This window comes from Quercus robur, chromosome 9 (assembly GCF_932294415.1).
Source record: "Quercus robur chromosome 9, dhQueRobu3.1, whole genome shotgun sequence".
NCBI classification, from domain to species: domain Eukaryota; kingdom Viridiplantae; phylum Streptophyta; class Magnoliopsida; order Fagales; family Fagaceae; genus Quercus; species Quercus robur.
Window position 1 is genome coordinate 31,362,573 of NC_065542.1, and position 23,920 is coordinate 31,386,492.

General features: G+C 34.4%; 1 long non-coding RNA gene across 1 annotated transcript in view; it reads left to right on the forward strand.

Annotated features, from left to right (window-relative positions):
- LOC126700579 (uncharacterized) overlaps positions 1-23,718 on the forward strand; it is a 29,463-nt gene extending 5,745 nt beyond the window's left edge. Inside the window, exons 4-7 of the long non-coding RNA XR_007647247.1 lie at positions 17,339-17,399; positions 18,471-18,555; positions 21,456-21,582; positions 22,164-23,718. This is a non-coding gene — a long non-coding RNA (uncharacterized LOC126700579). The remainder of the gene's footprint in view (positions 1-17,338; positions 17,400-18,470; positions 18,556-21,455; positions 21,583-22,163) is intronic.
- Positions 23,719-23,920: the final 202 nt, after the last annotated feature.

Consider the following 23,920-nt stretch of genomic DNA (forward strand, 5'->3'; position numbering starts at 1 on the left):
AAGCAATATAAAGAAATGAAAAATATGAAGAAGCAGAGAAGATAGCAAAGAAGAAAAGCAAATTGATGAACTAATTATGAGTTTCTTGATCTGATTGATTCACTGTGTCCAGTACATATACATAACCAATTCCGTAAAGTTTGGGATCACTGTAACTAATTATATCATGACTCATCAGATGCTTACACGTGGACTTGCTACAATAACTTACTTTACTAATACCACTAGCATAAGCTACCTACAGCTTAGACTACTTTACTATAGTGACTACTCTATTCCAGGTCGTTTTCCTTCAGCCTTATCACATGCTATGTCACATGCCTCTACATCCCCCCTCAAACTGAGGGGAGGAAGACCCATCAATTTGTATGCAAGATCCAGAAACTAAGGAAAAGACAAAGCTTTTGTGAAAATATTAGCCAACTGATAGTGTGTGGAAATGAAGTTGATCTGCAAGTCTTTATTAAGAACCTTCTCCTTGATATAGTGATAGTCTACTTCAATATGCTTGGTTTTAGCAAGAGAAATAGGACTAGAGGCTAAGGCTAATGCAGAAACGTTATCACACCAAAGCATACGAGGTAGAGATAAGTATACTCCCAAGTTCTTAAGAATCATCTTTATCCAACATAATTCAGCAGCTGCAGAAGCCAAGGCTCTATATTCAGCCTCAGTAGAAGACCTAGCCACAGTCAACTGCTTATTGGTAGACCAAGTAATAGGAGAATTCCCTAGAAACACCACCATGCTGTAATGGACCTACAATCAAGAGGATCACTAGCCCAATCTGCATCACAGTAAGCAGAAAGAGCTAAATGACTAGGCTAAAAATGAACTTCATGATGCAAGGTACCCTTGAGATATCTAAGGATTCTTTTGGCTGCCAACAAATGATGTTGAGTAGGTTAAGTCATAAATTGACAAACTTGTTAAACTGAATATGACAAATCAAGTCTAGTGAATGTCAAGTATTGCAAAGCCCTAACCATACTGCAATAGACAGCAGGATCTGGAAGTAAGGGACTAACTTGAGAGCTAACATGCATTGTAGGGGAACAAGGAGTGAGACAAGGTTTGCAGTCCAACATATTGAACTTAGTAAGCAAGCCTAAAGCGTATTTAGATTGATGCACAAAAAGTCCTTGAGAAGTGTACTCAATTTGAAGACCAAGAAAGTGTTTCAAAGGGCTAAGATCTTTCAAGTCAAAAGTAGCCCCAAGTCTGGAAACAATGTGAGCAATAAAAGAAGGACTATTCCCAGTGATGATGATATCATCAACATATAAAAGAAGATAAACCACAAAGGTATTATGATGGAGAGTAAACAAGTTGCAATCAACAGAAGAGGCTTGAAAGCCAATGAGAAAGAGCTCAGAGGTAAAATTTTCAAACTAGGCCCTTGGTGCTTGTTTAAGGCCATAAATGGCTTTATGAAGAAGGCACACATGATCAGGATGAGTAGCATCAATATAGCCTAGAGGCTGAGACATGAAAACTTCCTCTTGCAAAATGCCATGAAGAAATGCATTGGACACATCCAATTGATTCAAAGACCAATGATTCTACATAGCCAAGGCTAAAATGATCCTCACATTTACTGGTTTGACAAAAAGGTCTCTCCATAATCCAAACCATATTGTTGCAAAAACCCTTTAGCAACCAATCGGGCTTTGTATCTAACAACAGCCCCATCACTCCCTCTCTTAACCTTATACACCCATTTACAGTGAACCACATTCTTACCAAGTGGAAGAGGGACTAAAGGCCAAGTGTGTTGCTTCTGAAAATAATGAAATTCAGAATCCATAGCTTTAATCCAATGGGGAAACTGAGTAGCAACATTAAAACTTGGTGGTTCTACTTGAAAGTAATCCCTTACTATGGCAAAAGGTTTGGGCTTGAATATGCCATGTTTGGATCCGGTAAGCATATGATGAGTATTAGGATGAGAAGAGGGACTAAACTGAAGAACAAGATTGGTGGAGGACTCAAAAGTGGCAAATTGGGATGGAACAACACTAGAAGAAGGGACAAGAGTAGATGAGGAAGGAGGTACAACATCAAAACCAATAGAAGAAGAAAGATCAGTAGAGACATTGGGAGCTATATCAAACCTAGAGGTAGGAAATGAAGGAGTAATAAAGGAGGGAAGAACATCAGAAATGACAAATAAAGAAATATCAAAAGAATTGGGTAAAAGAGTAGATAACTAAAGGTCAAAAGAGGGGTTGTCAAAACCAATAGGGTAGGAAGGAGTGGATAAAGGTGTAGGAAGAGCAGGAAACACTAGCTTACAAAAGATGATATGTGAAGTGATATACACTTTCTGAGATTGAGGGTCAAAACATATATAACCTTTGGACAAAGGTGGATACCCTAGGAAAATACATTGAATAGACTTTGGTTGAAGCTTGTTGTCAGTATAGGGTTTTAGTAGAGGAAAACAAGCACAGCCAAATGTTTTTAAACCAAGTAGTATGAAACAACTTTTCCTAGGGTGATTTGAAAATAAGAACAGAGGAGGGAAGCTTATTAACTAGATATGTTACAGTACTAAAAGCATAACACCAAAAAGAAGAGGGAAGCTTAGAGTGGTGAAGCATAGACAAACCACTCTCAACAATTTGTTTGTGTTATCTCTCTACTACCCCATTCTATTGAGGGGTGTAAGGACAGTACAGGACAATTGGTGTTGAATACCATTATCTAAGCAAAAAGACTTGAAATGGTTATTAGTATACTCACCCCCACCATTAGTTTTAAGGGTCTTGATTGTAGACTCAAACTGATTTTCTACAAGAGCTTTAAAGTGCACGAAAACAATAAACATTTTAGATTTATGCTTAAAAAGAAATAACTAGGTAAACCTAGTAAAATCATCAACAAAAATGACATATAGCCAAGTACAGAAGTAACAAGAGCAAGGCCCCAAACATCACTGTGCACCAACTGTAAAGAAAAAGTACTTGACATAACATGCTTTGGAAAAGGAAACTTGTGCATCTTAGCACTTATACAATATGTACACTGTGAATAAATGTCATCATTAACAAAAATTTTGACAATATTATTGAAAGAAGACAAGGTAGAATGAAGGAGCTTAGAGCAAGGATGTCCAAGTCTTTGATGCCATAGCAATGCTTAAGGAGAGATTGCAGTATTGACAGAGGATTGGAAGGTAAAGGATGAAGGATGAGTAGGATCAGCAGATAGTTAGGAGGAAAAAGGGATTGGATAGACACCATCCTTACTCTGGCCTTGATAGAGAATCTACCAATAAGCATTTTTTTGTAAGAAAAGTTTATGAACAGATAGCAAATTGGAAGCCAAATCTGGTACCCTAAGGATTTTGCCTAAACGAAATTGATGAGAAGGTGTAAGAAGGTTACCATTTCCAATATGAGTCACAGGCAATTCTTGCCTATTGCCAACAGTAACAGATTCATTCCCTACAGTGGCCTAAGAGTGTAAGGAAAGCTGAGATAAATCTAGAGTCACATGATCTGAACATCCTGTATTAGTGAGCCAAGTAGAGGTAGATGCTAAAGCAGAATTAGCAGTTGCAGATGCTGCCATAGAACTAACTGCCATAGATGCTAGTTTAGCTGAAGCATGTCTGCCTTAATAGAAAAAAATTCATGCAATGATAGCAGTCCAAGGCAGTGTGACCATTCTTGCCATAAATTTGACAAGTAGGTCTTGAATTCTGAGATTGATATTGAACCTGATTTAATTGAAAACCAAAACTAGTCCTAGAGGATTGAAAACCACCATTCTTGATCTGAGAATGTGATTGAAAACCAGGAAATTGAGAAGTAGTATTGGTAGTCCCAAAGGATTGACCAAGATTGAAACCAAAATTGGTATTTACAGATGTTTGGCCATTGTTGAAACCAAAATTATGGCCAAAATTGTTAAAACCTCTGCCACAACCCCTCTGATTACCATTCTTGCCTCTGCCTCTATTATTGTTCTAATTAAACCCACTTTGAAGAATCATAGCCATAGAAATATCCCTAGACACAAATTTTTTTTAATAGCTCTCTCTTTAGCATTTAACAAAGTATTTAACTCTTCTATGGTAAAAACATCATTCCTAGTTCTTATTGTTGAACAAAATGCACCTTATTCTTGAGGCAAAGCTTCTAAATCTAGGTGTATAAGCTCTTCTTCATCAATGAAAACAGCAACAAAACTCAATTTATCCTTAACTTCTTTGATTCTTTGAAAGAAATTATCAATGCTTTCAAAACCTTTCTTAATACTCAACAATTCATTTCTCAGCATTAAAACATGAGATCGAGATACAAAAGCAAACCTTTTCTCAAGCACATTCCAAACTCCCTTCATAGACTTCTGACCCACTATAATGGCTAAGATTGATGGAGATAGAGTGGAGTTGATGAAGGTGAACAAGGCTTGCTCTCGATTCTTCCAACTGAGATACTCAGGGTTTGGCTCACTAGTAAAGCTTCCAGAATTGTCCCTCAAGAAAGGATCAGGTGCTACACATGAACCATCAACAAAGCCTATCATGGCATAAACTTCAAAAATCACAACAATTTGATGTTTCCAAACCATATAGTTGGTGAAATCCAGCTTCATTGTCATCATACTCGTCATATTAGATAAGAGCAGCAACAATGGATTCACTAAAGAATTTGTAGGAGTAGTTGTTGTAGTGGAAGTGGAAGGCATGGTTATCAAAATCGCGATCTGGATCGTAGGATCGCATGATTTTACGATCCCACCTCATCAAAACAATTAGAATCGCACTAGGATCGTAAAAATGGTAGGATCGTACATAGGATCGTGTAGGATCGTATAGGATTGTAGGATCGTATGAGATTCTACCGATCCTACCGATCCTACCAAAAACATAATTTTTTTGTGTTTTTTTTTTTTTGGATAAATTTTTTGTTTTGATGAAGCTTTAAGGATTTTTATTTTTTCATGTTGTGATGGTATGACTTTTTATTTTTTATTTTATAAAATTATGTCAACCTAAGCAAATGTTTTCTAATTTCTAATTCACTTGTAATCAAAATGAAAGAATGTTTCATCATTTCTAAATGAAGAATTTGACTTGGCTTTGCTGCATTTTAAACTATAATATTGTTAAATTTGTTTGATCAATATACTAATTTGTGTTCTAATATTACTAAAATATTTTTTTTAATATAATTTTATCAGTTATGCGTGTATTTGTATATAGATTGATTGATTTTTTTGAGTATACTCTTTAATTGTTGCTGAGTGGTATAACTTGAATAGTTGAGTGTGAAATTGTATCTTGACATCTTTTACAACTCTAGTATACAAATATATAATGTCTACATAGATGATGAAATGAATGATGATGATTAGGAATTTAGAACGGTGGTTATAAGAACCTTAGAATGAGAATAATTAAATATTCACTTTATCTTAATATTCATCTTACTTTTGGATTTTATATTGTAGTTAGTTAGTTTCCATTTGCTAACTTATTTTGGATTTCAAATTTGGAACTTAGAACTTAAAAATATTTTCCTTATGTTTTGATAAATATTTTGGTATTTGGTTGCTAATTAAATATTTATTGAACTTTTTAGATACATTAAGTCAAAACTTAAATATATTTGTTTCGTTAATATAGACTTAGCGATGTATGACATGCAAATTACATCATATGATGCAAATCTAATTTTTTTTATGGATGAATTTATAATTTACGTAATTATTCAACATACAAAGTCATTATCAATGTGTTTTTTTTTCTTTAAATCTGAAAATATGTAGGATCTTACGATTCACGATCTGATCCTACGATCTACGATCTCACCTACCTTCAACGATCCTACATAGGATCCCGATTTTGACAACCTTGGTGGAAGGTGTTGCTGAAGAACTAGAGCTCGGAGCAAAAGCCATTAATGGTGGCTACGATACCATGAAAAGCAATATAAAGAAATGAAAAATATGAAGAAGCAGAGAAGAGAGTAGAGAAGAGAGCAAAGAAGAAAAGCAAAATTGATGAACTAATTCTAAGTTTCTAGATCTGATTGATTCACTGAGTCCAGTACATATACATAACCAGTTCGTAAAGTTTGGGATCATTGTAACTAATTATATCATAACTCATCAAATGCTTACATATGGACTTGCAACAATAACTAACTTTACTAATACCAGTAGCATAAGCTACCTACAACTTGGACTACTCTACTACCGGTCGTTTTCCTTCAGTCTTATCACATGATGTGTCACATGCCTTTACATCTTCTCTCTCTATATATGCTGCAAATTTTTAATTTTGTGAAGGTTTTTGAAGAGATTAATAATGTCAATCATGTAGAAAGACATTCCAGGACACCAACAGTCCTACAATGACAATCTTAGGCGCTAAGGCTATGTTATTATTATTATTGTTATTATTATTATCTGTATATATTAAGAGGATTCAGAAAGTTAGTTATTAATTTTTTTCCTGTCAAAAATATCCCTAAATTAATTAACTAACAACTTAAATATAGGGATAAAATAGTAAATTAACAAAAGAAAGTTAGTTATTACTTTTTTTATTGTCAAAAATACCCCTACCTAAAACTTAAAAGTAGGGTTAAAATAATAAATTAACAAAAATAATAAATTCTTACTTCTATGTTGAAATGTCTTCCTACTTCTAATAAGCTTCTACTTTTATGTTAATTTAAATTCCTACTTCTACTCTTTAACTCCCTATAAAATAGGATCACTATTTTGTTAGTTTTAAAACTCCTCCAATCTACAAAACTCACCCCAAGTATTCTTTTTTTTTTTTTTGGTAATTGGAAAAAATAGAAATCACAAATTATAATAAATGCAAATTATTAATCTTTACCCAAAAAATAGAAGACGCGCATGCTCAAAGGCTAGTTATTATTATTATTATTATTATTATTACAATAAGGCTATGTTGGAATCTAATCTCCCATGGTAGATATAATCAATGTACACTTTTAAGTTTTATGCCTTTAATTATGATTTTTGTAAGTAAGTTTCTTCTTTTCTGATAAATGAATTAAAAAAATAATAGGCATGGCTGAAGTAGTGATTGGCTGGATAGGTGGAGTTACTGAACAAGTAATTAGTTTGTGATGGCAATTGACAAAATTGTCTTCAGAGGTCTATGTCAATGATAATTAAGCCAAACTGAGAGTGGCACGTGTCTCTCACAGCGCAGCCTAATCCAATAATATGTTAATTAAAATACACAAAGAGATTGAAGTTCATTTGATTTTTAATGCTCCTTTTAAAGTTTAAAAATTAAAAAAAAAAAAAAAAAAAAAAAATTCTTGTACTCTTTGAAGTCCCAGGAAATCCCAGAGGAAAAGGCAGCAGATAAGAGTCCATAGACTCCATACCCCTAAACAAATCCCGGTACTAATATACTCTTCCAATGTCCAAGCATTTTTATCTTTTAGGGCCTCTTAAATATATAAGAAGAAAGAAGTTGAGGATCTAATAATATGCATGAATATTGTACACTATAAACACTTGTTTAGTCTGTAATATAAATCTTATGTAACTAGTAAAATGTAAACTAATAATTTTCTTTGTATGTATACAGTTTTAAGAACAGTGCTACACTGTAATTTCCTAGTCCTAAGTGAACAGTTAATAGCCTCAGTCGTCTTATCTTATCTATTATCCTTTCCCTTCTTTCTTTTTTACTAAATTAACTAATGTTAGATGTGTGGGCTGCTGTTGCTACTACTACTTATCTCTGTGTGCTTGCCATTTTATTCTACTATTTTTAATTTTTGGTTTACATTAGTCAACCGTAATCAATTTTTTCAAAGCTATAAGTTCAAGAATACATAATTTTTTTGTAATTTTTTAAATATAATTTAAAATGATTGGTATATAATAAAAATAATATTAATAGTAAGTTCTTGTGAAAATAATGTTATTTCAATCATAACTTCTTCTTTTTTGGTTAAAACAATAATAACTTATCACTTTAATAAAAACTTTTTAAAAATTTAGCATTACTCTTTACAAATAAATTTATTGAATACACTTTTTTTATTATAAGAATGAGAGAAACATTATTTGTTATGAAAATTAATAGATCATCTTTATTTTAAATATTGTTCATTTTGTTTTGTTTATTTCATAATTTAAAATTTTAATGGATGCAACAAAAACATATGTTACCTTTATTGCGCATAAACACCGGCGAAGCGAGGAACTCCCCAACAACACATTTTGTCTGTGTATGGGTCATGTCCCAGTTTTGTTAAAAAAAAAAAAAAAATCAACTAATATTCTTGATGGCCACGTACAATGTACCGTCAATTCCTTTAGTTATGAAGGCACCAACTGCTTTTTCAGAAAGTTAATCCACGGACGTCAATGTCCAAATTCTAGACAACAAATTATGCCCATTCTACGGTCAAAGAGCTTCTTCTTTCTTTTTTTTTTCTTTTTTTTTTAATAATGAAAATAATTTTTCTAAATTTAATTTGGGGAAAAAATTCAAAAAGGCAGTGGAGAATTAGAAAGTAATAATTTGCTAAGAAAGTCAGGCCCCCATTAACCATTTCATTTTAGGAAACTGATTAGTTCATAAACAGCCTTGGCTTGCTTGCATTACTCGGAATCAAAGTAATCTACACTTTATGATTAGATTCATTATTCTCTCAGGATTAAGAGTTTATGTAAATAGAAATCGTGAGATTTATTATTCAATTGACAGTCATTAGGAGAATAATAAATCTCATAGCAGTCTAGTTCAATATGTCTTAACTCTTAAAATATATCAACATATCAACTAGAAATCTCCACTTTCATGATTAAGACAAATCATCTTAATTGATATGTTATAATCTTCGCAGATGAAATGTCCAATTTTATCACCTACTACGAACTATAATTCTGAATTTACAAAGAACTTGTGATTTATATCTTCTGTGACTTTTCACATAAATCACATACTATGCATCTCATGGACTATATAATAATATCCAAATATTCATGTTATCATTATTTCAGATAATAATAAAACAAATTTATTAATCATAATATTAAGTCATATATAATATCATACATAATGTCATACTTAATATCATACATAGCATCATACAATAAGATTTAAGGGCACTAATCCTAATAGAGGAATAGTTCTTCCCCTGGTTGTGAAGGACTCAATAGCGATGGGGAAGAGAGGTAGACCTTTAGATCCTCGAATGCCTACTGACACTCGGCCGTCCAATCAAAAGACTTTTTCAGCGTGCGGAAGAAGGGTAGACACTTATCCGTTGCCTTTGACACAAACCTGTTAAAAGCGGTGACTTTGCCATTTAAACTTTGTACTTCTTTTACGTTCTTTGGGGGGGCATCTCTACTATGGCCTTAATTTTGTCCGGGTTGGCCTCGATACCTCTTTGAGACACTATAAACCCTAAGAACTTTCCCGTCGTCACCCCAAACGCACATTTACTCGGATTGAGTTTCATGTTGTAAGAGCGAAGAGTGTCGAATGTTTTCCTAAGATCCACCAAATGGTCCTCCTCCCTTCTGCTTTTTACCAACATGTCGTCAACATAGACTTAAACATTCCTCCCGATCTGGTTCGCGAATATCTTGTTCATGAGGCCGAGTGACATCACTTTGTATAGAAGAGGCCTTGGCTGGTAACGAATGAAGTTTTCTCTTGATCCAACTTGTCCATTTAGATCTTTTTATAACTGGAAAAGGCGTCCATGAAGCTTAGTAATTGGTGCTGGGCCGTAGAGTCAACTAGGACGTCGACCCGCGGGAGGGGGTAGCTATCTTTGGGGCATGCCTTGTTTAGGTCAGGGAAGTGTAAGCACATCCTCCATTTCCCACTAGCTTTCTTGACCATTACCACGTTTACCAACTAGTTGGGGGAGTGAACTTCACTAATGAAGTTCGCCTTTTGTAACTTGTGGACTTCTTCTGCTATAGCCTGGTCCTATTCTGGGGGCGAACACTCGCTTCTTCTGACAGGCGGGTGGAAAAGAGGGCAATATATTCAGTTTGTGCACCATAACTAAAGTGTCGATTCCTAGCATGTCTTTATGGCTCCAAACGAATACATTTCGGTTATCTTTGAGAAAAGTTGTAAGTGCTTACTGGATCATCGAACTGGCTAGCGTACCAACCCTAGTTATTTGATCAAGCTTGGGGTTGTCGAGAAGTATCTTTTCAAGATTTTCGACGGGCTCTTGTCATTGTCCGATGCTCCTCTATATTCATGGCCTAGAGGTGGTCATCCATCTCCATCATAGCTATGTAGCATTCACGTGCGGTTACCTGATTCCTGCACAGCTCCCCTACTCCATAATCGGTGGGGAATTTGATTATTAGGTGGTAGGTTGAGGTTACGACCTTCCATGAATTGAGGGTAGGTCGTCCCAAGATGGCATTGTAGGTGGCCGAGTAGTTGACTACAAGGAATGTTACGTCCTTAGTGATCTGCTGGGAGTAGTCGTCCACCGTTACAAATAATGTGATTGCACCAAGAGGGTATACCCTTATTCCTCCAAAACCACGAACGGAGCGTTCATCGGAACTAGTCGCTCTCTATCAATCCTCATCTATTGGAATGATGGGTAGTAAAGGATATCAATTGAACTACCATTGTCAATCAGAACCCGGTGCGTGTTGTAATCTCCTACTCGTATGCTGACGACAAGTGCATCGTCATGTGGGTGGTGAAGACGTCGGGCATCTTCTTCCGAGAATTCGATTACGGGGTTGTCGATTTGTGACATCTTCGGCATGGAACTTGTCAATTGGACATTATGGACCATCCTCAAGTAAGTCTTGCGGGCCTTTTTGGACGACCTCACAACCGTTGTGCCCCCCATAATCATTTTAATGTCTCATATGGGCAGCCTAGAAAGCTTGTTTTCTCGTCGGAGAGCCTGCTCTTGGGGTAGATCCATTTTTTCTTTACTAACAAATGTCTGCAGCTTTCCTTGCCTGATAAGGGCTTTAATTTGCTGCTTTAGGTCGTAGTAGTTGGCTATGTCATGGTCGTGATCACGATGGAAGTGGTAGTACTTGTCTCTAGACCTCTTATTAGGATACCTCTTCAGCTTGCCGGGAAAGGTCAGGGCTCCTTCGTCCTTGATTTGCATTAAAACCTAGTCGATTGGGGCAGTCAGTTGGGTGAAGCTTAAGAACTTTCTTGCAAGGGGCTTGGAGCGTCTCTCCTTCCGCCACTCTCCAATCCTAGCCATCTTTTGCCCTCTGTCCAGTCGTATATCTTCTTGTCTTTCCCCTTGGGCTTCTCTTCTCGGGCCAGTAGTGGGTCTTCCACGTTCATGTACTTGGTTTCCCTATAAAGCACATCTAACATAGTCTTTGGGTCGTTCTTATATAGGAAAAATAGGAACTTGCCCTTTCGTAACCCATTGGTTAATACTACCACGAATATCTTGTCATCCGCTTCGTCGATCGAAAAAGCCTCCTTGTTAAAACGAGTTATGTAAGACCTCAACGTCCTCCCACTGCTTAATGTTCATCAGGCATGCAGTGAACTTCTTGTACCTGTGTCCCCCGATGAAGTGTGAGGCAAACTGGACGCTTAACTCCTTGAAGGTTCCAATGGAGTTTGGCGTTAGCCTGTTGAACTAGATCATTGCGGGTCCCTTCAGCGTGGTGGGGAAGGCTCTGCACATCATCTCGTCTAGCACCCCTTACAGGTGCATCAGGGTCTTGAAAGAATCTAAGTGATCTAAGGGGTCCTTGGATTCGTCGTAATTTTCCACTTGCGGCATACGAAACTTTGGTGGAAGGGGGAATGAAGTGATGGGCACTGTGAATGAAGAATTAGTTCAGTGGACCAAGTCATCGAGGTCGCTAGACACCCGTCCTCTAAGGATGTTCATCATAAAGTCCATCCACTCCTTCATCATTTGCATCTTGGTGACTATGTGAGGTGGAACCATTTCGGTGACGGATGGCCAGCTCGTGTCCTGTCATTCTGGCCTGCTTGTGGTGTTGCTTCCTTTCGGCCCTTCTTCGTTCCTTCTCTAAGCATTGGTACCTTCTTGGTCTTTCTCTTGAGTATCCATTGCTGCGTTCTTCTGGCGCAACTATTCTTTTAGGTCATGATTCTACTTGGTGAGGCTTTCCACTACTACTATGAGGGTTTAGACTTGCCTCTCCAGGGCAGTGGGTCATGATTCGTCACCCTGATTGTTGGTGGTTGTTGCCATTGAACGAGTAAGTACCATGCAACTTTTTATCCGAGAAGTGATGAATATGGCTTATCTCTTGATCGCCCTATGTTCCCACAGACAACACCAATTGATGATGCCAAAAAATCACCAATGAGCCACATAGCCCTTACGCGCTCATGACAGTACCTGCACAACAAAAAGAGAAGATCTAACAGAAAGCACCGGTATGGTGCTGGCCAAAGACCCTCCGAAGGTCAAGTTAGAAAACTTCTCACAACTCTAGAGTGCTAGAGTTGGGGTGAATTATGGGAACCTTAGTTTATGAGGGTCTTGGGTTTTCATAGTAGTGTAGGGTTGACATCCGTGCCTTGGTTAAGAAGATATTTCCTTGTAGGAGAGATCCTCTTTAAGTCGCGTATTTTGCGAAGTTCTTTCCTTATAGGACATTTCTTGATTAGGGTTAAACGTGGGGCGCAAAATGTTTTCTTATATACTTATGTGTGTAGACCAAGTCATGCTGAATCCGTCAGCTTCGTTGTTTGTCAATGCCTTCTGATCGTTCCTATTTACATTGACAACCTTTAGGTGCACCCGTCAGTCTTTGAGATGGATCATCAATCTTTTAGAGGTGTTTATGGGCATGTAAGCAAAGTCATTAGCTTCCACAAGTTCGTCAGCTTTGATTCAAGAATTTCTACCTATCAGTAGGAGTAGTTGTTATAGTGGAAGTGGAAGGTATTGTTGAAGAACTAGAGCTCGGAGCAGAAGCTATTAATGGTGGCTCTGATACCATGAAAAGTAATATAAAGAAATGAAAAATATGAAGAAGCAGAGAAGAGAGTAAAGAAGAAAAGCAAATTTGATGAACTAATTCTGAGTTTCTTGATCTTATTGATTCATTGAGTCCTATACATATACATAACCATTCCGTAAAGCTTGGGATCATTGTAACTAATTATATCATAACTCATCAAATGCTTACACGTGGACTTGCAACAATAACTAACTTTACTAATACCACTAGCATAAGCTACCTACAGCTTAGACTACTCTACTATAGGTCGTTTCCTTTTAGTCTTATCACATGCTGTGTCACATGCCTTTACATCTTCTCTCTCTATATATGCTGCAAATTTTCAATTTTGTGAAGGTTTTTGAAGAGATTAATAATGTCAATCATGTAGAAAGACATTCTAGGACACCAAGAGTCCTACGATGACAATCTTAGGTGCTAAGGCTATGTTGTTGTTGTTGTTGTTGTTGTTGTTATTGTTAGGCTATGTTGGAATCTAATCTCCTATGGTAGATATAATCAATGTACACTTTTAAGTTTTATGCCTTTAATTATGATTTTTGTAAGTAAGTTTCTTCTTTTCTGATCAATGAATTAAAAAAATAATAGGCATAGCTGAAGAAGTGGTTGGCTGGATAGGTGGAGCTACTGAACAAGTAATTAGTTTGTGATGACAATTGACAAAATTGTCTTCAGAGGTCTACGTCAATGATAATTAAGCCAAACTGAGAGTGGCACGTGTCTCTCACAGCGCAGCCTAATCCAATAATATGTTAATTAAAATACATAAAGAGATTGGAGTTCATTTGATTTTTAATGCACCTTAAAAAAAAAAAAAAAAAAAAAAAAAAAATTCTTGTACTCTTTGAAGTCCCAGGAAATCCCAGAGGAAAAGGCAGCAGATAAGAGTCCATACACTCCATACCCCTAAACAAATCCCATTACTAATATACTCTTCCAATGTCGAAGCATTTTTATCTTTTAGGGCCTCTTAAATATATAAGAAGAAAGAAGTTGAGGATCTAATAATTTGCATGAATATTGTACACTATAAACTTTTGTCTAGTCTAGAATATAAATCTTACGTAACTAGTGAAATGTAAACTAATAGTAATTTTCTTTGTATGTATGCAGTTTTAAGAACAGTGCTACACTGTAATTTCCTAGTCCTAAGTGAACAGTTAATAGCCCAAGTCGTCTTATCTTATCTATTATCCTTTCCCTTCTTTCTTTTTTACTAAATTAACTAATGTTAGATATGTGGGCTGCTGTTGCTACTACTACTTATCTCTGTGTGCTCGCCATTTTATTCTACTATTTTTAATTTTTGGTTTACATTAGTCAACCGTAATCAATTTTTTCAAAGCTAAAAGTTCAAGAATACACAATTTTTTTTGTAATTATTTAAATATAATTTAATTATGATTAGTATATAATTAAAATAATATTAATAGTAAGTTCATATGAAAATAATATTATTTCAACCATAACTTCTTCTTTTTTGGCTAAAACAATAATAACTTATCAGTTTAATAAAAACTTTTTAAAAATTTAGCATTACTCTTACCAAATAAATTTATTGAATACACTATTTTTATTATGAGAATGAGGGAAACATTATTTGTTATGAAAATTAATAGATCATCTTTATTTATTTATTTATTTTTAGATCATCTTTATTTTAAATATTGCTCATTTTGTTTATTTCATAATTTAAAATTTTAGTGGATGCAACAAAAACATATGTTGCCTTTATTGCGCATAAACAACCAAACAAATATTCTTGATGGCCACGTACCAATGTACCGTCAATTCCTCTTAATGGAACTTATGAGTTCCCATAAAGGCACCAACTGCAACTGGTGCTTCAGAAAGTTAATGCACGCACGTCAATGTCCAAATTCTAGACAACAAATTATGCCCATTTTACGGTCAAAGAGCGCTTTTTTTTTTTTAATGAAAATCATTTTTCTAAATTTAATTTTGGAAAAAAATTCAAAATTGCATAGGAGAATTAGAAAGTAATAATTTGCTAAGAAAGTCCGGCCCCCATTAACCATTTCATTTTAAGGAATTGATTGGTTCATAAACAGCCTTGGCTTGCTTGCAAAAGTTGCAATAAAGGCACCAACTGCAACTGGTGCTTCAGAAAGTTAATGCACGCACGTCAATGTCCAAATTCTAGACAACAAATTATGCCCATTTTACGGTCAAAGAGCGCTTTTTTTTTTTAATGAAAATCATTTTTCTAAATTTAATTTTGGAAAAAAATTCAAAATTGCATAGGAGAATTAGAAAGTAATAATTTGCTAAGAAAGTCCGGCCCCCATTAACCATTTCATTTTAAGGAATTGATTGGTTCATAAACAGCCTTGGCTTGCTTGCAATATTCGGAATTGGTGGCTTGATTGAACCAAGAGTATGCAATTTCACGAACTCTTGAGATTTAGTAATAGGATCCATATAATATCTCAAATTAGAAAAAAAAAATGTAATTGGAATTAATTTGATCTTGTAATTCGTAAAATAACAGTTGCATGGTCATGGTTGAAATACTTCTTTATAAATTTAAAAAAAAAAAAAAAAACTTCCTCCCGTTTTTCTCTGATTGTGAACTGAATAAGCCCAAAGATACAATGAAACTGTGTGTTTTAGACCAGCAACAGATTTTGATTTGCCTATGCTCACCAAACTTTCATGGAACATTGCTACACACCAAGGCAACCTCTTTGTATAGCTTTTGAAAAGCAAATATAGTGTCAAATCTTTTCCTAGAATGCTACCAAGCTTAGACAACAGTTATGATCAGGAATCAATATATAAGCACTTGAGCTTGAGAATATTGTTCTTCCAATCCAACCTTGACATGATCCATAAAAGGGTGGACAAGAAAACTTTCAATCAAACTACTTTGGTGTTACAATTTGATGTTTTATAGCTCTCTCTTTTAGCAAAGAAAAACAAAAAGATCTGGCCATAATACTATAATAGATGTCACAAAAGCACACTAAAAAGAGCTAATCTTGCTTTGTCAATTTCTTATTTATAAGACATAGAAATCACAGAGCATAAAAAAAGTACACTGCGAAAAAGGAAAAGTAAAAGAAACAGGGTACACTACAAAAATAACTAAAAATAAGGCTGTTATTGCATAGTTCCGAAACGATGCTTCCTTCCTCTCATGAAGGGATGGGTCCTACCTCCTCTGCCAGTGAGAGGAAGTATAGTCCGGAACTATACAATAACTTTTCCTGAAAACACTAGTATATTACAATACGACCCATCCTCTATGCACCTTTCTCTTCTTGATCTATGGGCACGTTGGTGTGGTGGGTGTGGCTATTTAGCCTTATTGTTGGACTCTGGTGGTGGTCCAGTCGTGGGTACTACAGATTTCAATATCTGTGCCAACACTGACTTTCTCTTTGCGGGAAAAACACTTCCATTTGTCTGTATGCTGGAGCTGACCGGTTCTACTTTGGTGCTGCAGCCACAGCAGCCCACCTTTCCATCTGGGTTCAGCTTTCTCACCATCTTTGCATCTTCCTTTTTGTTCATTGCCATCTCTCTTTTCTCTCTAAATTTGCTTCAAATTTTTCTACTCCAAATTGTGAAGGTTTTTGAACAGATTAATAGTGTCAAGTAGATAGACATTCTTGGACGCCAAGAGTAGTAGACAGTGACATTCTTGGGCACTAAGGCTGTGCTGGAAATTAAAATTACTACTACCTTATTTTTCATCCACTTTTATTCGAAGGGTGATTGGCTTAAGTGATAGCCGTGGAGCAACTGAGCAAGTAATTAGATTATGATGGCAATTGACAAGATTGTCAGTGATAACTATTAGCTCAGCCAAATTGATCGTGGCACGTGTCTTTCACAGCGCGGCCAAATCCAATAATATGTTTCTTCAAATAAATAAAGTGGTTGGAGTTTATTTCACTTTTTGTGTGGGAAAAAAAAATATATCTTGTGCTCTTTGAAGTCCCACACTTAATCTTATAGCCAAAAGAAAGTAAAGGTTGTTTTGAAAAGAATACTGTTTGTCAAAGATTCAACCTTTTTTCCCACAGGTCAGTGTTCAGTGTTTGTGTAATGTTGATTTAGTAATGCAAGTTGATTTCAGTGTGTGTTTGCTCTGAGTTTGCAGCATGCTAAGTGTTTGATAAAATGTCCATGTGGACCTGCATTTTATTGCTTCCCCAAATGTGAGGCTTTGGAGGTTCAATTTGTAAATTTTGCTGAATTATTTGATTGGTTGCAAACGATGTTATTCAAGCTCTCTTTACTATTTGTAGATAGGCTTTTGTGGTTGTAAAATTCTTCTATTTTATAGATGCTTATTTGCCTATGTGGATTTTAACAGGAGGGTGACATTGACAATCTGCTATTTGCTAATTGAGGAGTTATGGCCAGGATCCTATTTGGTCAGTACCTTTTTTATTTTTTATTTTATTTTTTTTAGTATGTTCCATCTTTAGAATATGTGTTTGGTTTGAGACTTTGAAAAATGAACAAAAACTCTAAAATCTTAAGTCATGGATCGTTGCCATGAATCTATCTCAGCTTTCTCTCTCTTTCAATTTTTGCCTTTTTTTTTTTTTTCCTTAAGGTTTGCATCAATCTTTTCTGGAAATTCTATCTAAAAATCTGTTGATTTCCAAATTATGGTCTAAATATCTAATTTTGTCAATATTTTTCCTCCTAGAATGATATAAAAACATATGAGACTTATTGCTTGAGAAAATTAATTTCTTTGGAATTTGACAGAATTTGAGGTTTTTTCTTATATTTAATATAGTAGGTTCCACTTTCTATCTATTCGTTTCTCTTTCAAGTTCCTTCAATGTTTGTAGTGTCATATCAAGTGTATCATATATGACTAGAGAAAAAACCCCATTTTAGCATTGTTGAGAATATTTAAGGCCTGTTTGGATTGAGGAGGGAAGGAGGAGGAGTAAAGTAGAGTTGAGTTGGCTGAAAATAGGTTAATTTTGGGCCAATTCTACTCTCCTTTACTTCTCCTCAATCCAAACAAACCATTAGGTTTTTGCTTTCTTAAGTCAAAATGGCAAGATTGGATTACAGTTGATGTTTGTTGAACTGGTTCAAAGTTTTTGGACCCTAATATTTTCTGAGTGCTATGTTGTGACCAGTAAAAATCACAAGCTAGTGCACTCTAATTTGAAGTCAAAGAGTGCAGAGTGAAGACAGGGAAGATTTCTGTTGGTATCAATATTGTTTTTCAGAATATCAATTGTCCAGAGTTAAGTGTTTGTGTATTGCTGAGGTTGTAACTTGCATTGACTTTAGTGTTTGTGTTTACTGAGTTCTGAATTTGCTACCAGTTTGATAAAATGTCTTAGGGACCTGAGGTTTATTGCTGTTTAGGTTTTTTATCTTCACAACTTTGGATTGCAATTTGTAGGGTCTAAATTTGCTGAATTATTTTAATTAATTGCAATTTATATAATCTGAGCTTGCTTTATTATTTGCAGATAAGCTTTGAGTGTGCACAGACATTTTCTATTTATGGATTGTTATTTGCTAACTGAAGACTTCAATCCTCGGTTGCTCTATCTGGTCAGCCTTTTGTTCTTTCTTTCGTTTTAACTTTTTAAGTATGTTAATGTTAGATCTGGGCTGCTGGTATGTATCTGCCTATGCTTGGCTTTTTATTTCTTTTTGGTTTACATTAATCAACCTTATAACACTTTTACAAACTGTTAATTGTGGCAACTTTTTATTAATTATTATTTGGGCCTACCACTGATATCATTTTTTTACTTACTAATAACCACTCAAAAAATAAAATATAATAGCCACTTATTGCATTGGCAATTTGTAAAAAATTTTGTAAATCTAGCATTTTCCTTTGTATTAACATGCTACTATGTTGATTTCAAAATATATAAATTAAAAAAATACATAATTTTTCATCATACTCAATTATTAGCATATAACCTGTTTATGGATGCCATTATGAATGATTTCATTTTAAACAATTGATTGGGTCATGGACAACCTTGGCTTGTTTTCAATACTCAGCATCAGTAACTTGACCGAACCAAGTGTATGCGATTTCATGAACTCATTAGATTCAGCAAAAGGATCCATAATAATATCTCAAATGAGAAATTAAAAAAAAAAAAAAAAAAAGTAATTGGAATTAATTTGATATTGTAATTTGTAAAAGAATGGGATAGAACCAAGCTTAGACAACTATTTGATAAGGAATCTTCCTATCAAAAAAAAAAAAAAAAAAAAAAAAACTATTTGAGAAGGAATCAATTGAACCAATTCAGATTGAGAATGTTGTTCTTCCAGTCCAACCTTGACTAGATCCATAAAAGGGCAGACAAGAAAGCTTCAATCATTTTCTCTGGTAAAGTGGGCTATTTGCAGTACCTACTTTGGTGTTGTAATTTGATGTTTTATAACTCTTTCTCTTTTTAGCACCAAATAAAAAAATAAAAAAAAGATCTTGCCATAATAAATGTCACCAGTGCAAACTAAAATTAGTTAGTCTTGCTTTATCATTTTCCTATTTAAAAGGCAGAGAGAAATCACAAAGAATATGAACAATACAGATAACTAAAAATACTGACATTTAAAATTTAAAAAAGAAAAAAGAAAAAGAAAGAGGGAGTGAGAGAGAGAGAGAGATAGAGAACTAGAAGTACTACAAGAAGACCCATTATTTATAATTACAAGTGGGTCTTAACTACATATGCATCTATGTACATATTTTTTACTTCTTGAAGCATGGTCATGGTGATGTTGTGGGTTTGGCTATAATATATGCTAATGCTATATAGCCTTACCCTTTACCCTTCTGGAATCATCAACTGACCTTGTTGGACTGTGTCTGTGGGGGTGGTGCTGATTTATTAGCTAGTACGGCTGTAACCATCATTTTCATCACTGACTTCCTCTTCACTGGAATTACACTTCCATTTTTTGGTTTGTTGAACCATTGCTCTGTGTTGTAGCTTACCTCTTCTTCACTTGAGCTCAATTTCACCTCCTTATTTGCCTCGGCCATTGTGTTCACTGCCACTTCCAAATTTTTTCTTTTTTTTGATAGTACTGCCACTTCCAAATTGTGAAGCTTTTTATAGAGATTAATAATGTCAATCTTGGGCGCCAAGAGTGCTACATGGCCATACCAATGAACAGTGATAAACTTGGACTCCAAGGCTTCTAATCTCCCTGTGATAGATTTTTCCTTGTACACTTTTCAGCCTTTAATTTTGATTTTTGTGGGTTATTCTCTGCTTTGCTTTTACTTTTATTCGAATCGTGGACTTTTTTTTTTTTTTTTTTTTTTTTTTTTTTTTTTTTAAAACAGAAAGGTGGAAGGCTTAATTATAGGTGGAGCAACTGAGCAAGTTATGTTGGAAATTGACAAAATTGACATTAGTAGTAGTAGTAGAAGATGTCAATGACATAAGTGTGAGTGTGAGTGTGAGTGTGGCACGTGTCTCTCACAGTAAAGCCTAATCCAATAATATTGTTACTTATCTATACTATGACTTCCTTGGGTTGGAATTCTCAATTTAGATGTCCAAAATACCCTTAAATCCATCTATTCTAAGGATTAAATCATAGAATTAGACATGTAAAATTAATAATTTAAAAACTCCTAATTTTAGCTAAATTAAAATTTAAAAAAGAAAAAAAAAATTTCTCGCACTTCCACATTCTCTCTCACGTTAGTTATCAAGTATTAAAACAACTTCATTTTTTTGAAAAAATAAAATAAAATAAAAATAAAACTGATTTTTTTCCCTTACAAACATACTCTTTTTTATTTTTTATTTTTTATCTTTAAACTGTTTTTTTTCCCACCTACACGTTTTCTCTCTCACATCATTAGTAGTCAAGTATTAATATAACTTCTTTTTAAAATAAAAAATAAAAAATAAAATAAACCTGTCATGAGTAAAACGTGAAAATCCAAAAAATAAAAAGCCTCGTCCTGTGCGCGAATCGTGTGATGAGGCTAGTAATAAATAAGAGGTTGGAGTTACATTTGATTTTTAATGAACGCAAGTCCCAGAACAAAAGGCAGCAGATAGATTCCGTAGTTCCCCCAAACAAAGCCCAGTACTATCTATCCTTCCAATGTCCAAGCATTGTTAAGCCGCTTAAATATATAAGAAGAAAGAAGTTGAGGAACTACCACAATCCATTTCCAGAAATGAAAGGTTGTTTTGGAATGAATATTGTTTGTCAAAGACATAATTTTTTTTTTCTCCCACAGGTAAGTGTTTTTGGTTATGTTGAGTTTGTAATAGACATTGATTTTAGTGTGTGTTAATGTGTTTACTCTGAGTTTGTAGCATCCTACGTGTTTGATAAAATGACCATTTGCACCTGCATTTTATTGCTTTCCCAAATGCAATTTTTAGGGTCTAAATTTGCTGAATTATTTGATTGGTTGCTAATATTGTCATTTGAGCTTGCTTTACTTTTTGCAGAGAAGTGTTGTGTTTGCAAAATTCATCTATTCATGGATGCTTGTTTGCCTATGTGGATTTTAAGAGGAGGGTAGCATCGACGAGCTACTATTTGCTAATTTAGGAGTTATGGCCAGGATCCTATCAGGTCAGTACCCTTTTTTTTTTTAAGTATGTTTAATCTTTAGAATATTTTTTTGGTTTGAGACTTTGAAAATGTACAAAAACTCTAAAGTCATAGTCATGGGTGGGTGGCATGAATCTATCTTAACTTTCTCTTTCTTTCAATTTTTGCCTTTTGGTTTTTTGTGTAACATCAATGTTAGCATCAATCTTTTCTGAGCTTCTTTCTAAAAATCTGCTACTTGGGATGATTTCCAAATTGTAGTCTAAATTCATAATTGGTCCCCATTTTTTGTCCAAAAATGATATAAAGCATATGAACTTAAGCTTGAAAAAATTATTTCTTTGGAATTTGACAGAATTTGAGGCTTTTTTCTGTAATTTAATTTGGTCACAAGTTAATTCTTATCCAAAAAAAATGTAGGTTCCGCTTTCTTTCTATTCGTTTCTCTTTTGAGCCCCATTCAATGTTTCTAGTTTCATATCAAGTGTATCAAGTATGGCCAAACAAAGAACCCCATTTGAGCCCTGTTGAGATTGCTTAGGTTTTTTGCTTTAATAAGTCAAAAAGGAAATATTTTATTACAGTTGATTTTTCTAAAGCAGGTTCAAAGTCTTTGGACCCTCTATTGCTGAGTGCTATGTTGTGACCAGTAATCAGTAATCAAAACAAAAACTCAAGCGATAAGCTTTAACCATTGAAGATGGAGCACTATATATAAAACCTGAGTAGACTTCATTTTTTTTTTTATTGCTGTTTTTGAAGTGTTGGTTATGTAGTATTCATTAGATTGTTATTAGTCAATTTCTAATTCTTTTCTTTGAGTGATAATTTACATTTAGAAAAACAATTTTGGGGTTCAATATTAGATTGTTTCTGTAAGATCTTATGCTCAGTTGAGTTTTCAAGGAAACTGTGAAGGAAACAACTGCTTTTTCTAATTTCATTTTATATACCTTAATCTGTATTCTTGAGTGTGTCGGAGCCTACAGTATCAAATTTAGCTTTAAATTTGTATGCAATATTGAATCAGAGCACCATTGGTCTAGAAGCTGGGGAGAGAAGGTTCTATTGGCTGTTTTAGACTTATTACTAGATTAATAAAGTTAGGTATGCCAATCTCCGAGACCAAGGTCAAGCCAATAAAAATTCTCAAAAAATATATACTGTAATATGGATGTTAGTGCCAATATTTTAAGTTTGACTGGGATGTCCCTATCATGTCTTCATCATTTGAAGCCCCTTGTTATATCAATATTAAGTTTTGAGTCTTTTGAGTTTTGACCAACCACTAGTACCACAATTATAAGTTCATATGAATATAAATTGTATAGCTATTTGCTCTAGCTTCTATGGGAAAGGCACTTCTTATGTTTCCTGGAGGTTTCTTAGGTCACTCACTACAACATTCATAACTAAGATAATGCAAAATTGAGATTGATAAGCTACGTGAGTAACTTTTGTCAATGTTACATTGCTCACTTTTATTGCAAAATTTCATCATTACATTACATTGTTTCTTTCTTTATACTTGCAAAAGATCAAAACGATTAGATATCAAAAACTATTTCATCTAAACATATTTGTTGATAAAGTGGTGTACACCATCTAACATTTTCCGATGCAGAAACTATTATAGTTTGTAGAAACAACACTACTAATGGTCCATCAATATTTGTCGTTTTCCTTAATGCGTGGCAACATACGATTGCTTTTTGAAGCATATATTAGGCTAGCTCTCAATTTGTTGTTACCTTCATCTTTTTTTTTTCCTTTTTTTTTTTTTGGGTAGTGCTAGACGTCCGTATACTTTTTGTTTGTCCCGAAATGTTGTGTCTCGTTCCCATATACAAGTATCCAACCCAACCCCTCGAGCCAACCAAGGCTCATGAATTCACTAGATTTGGTGTGTCCCAAACTTATTAGAATAAATAAATCTGGAATTTATAAACCTTGTATTCTGTAGTATATAAATAAATATTAATAGGAATGTCACTGTGTCGGGTCCTAAAAGATTATTAAAATTTAAAAGGATTACATTGGAGTAGACTTAGGTTACGCTAATTCTTATTTTTAACCTTTAAATAGGATTATATTAAAATAGGATTTTGCTAATTTGTGCCCTAAAGGCACACAATAATTTTTATTTTTGAAAAAAAAAATTGGAAATTAAAAAAATATTAACAATTTTTTCAAATTCTAAAAAAATATTTCCAAAAAATAAAATAAAATAAAACACATGTTCCCTTGCGGGATATATATATATATATATATTTTTTTTTTTTTTGTGCTAAAGTCCCTTTCGGGATATCATTTTTTTATTTATTTAATTTTTGTGGATAAAATCTTGACTCATATTGAC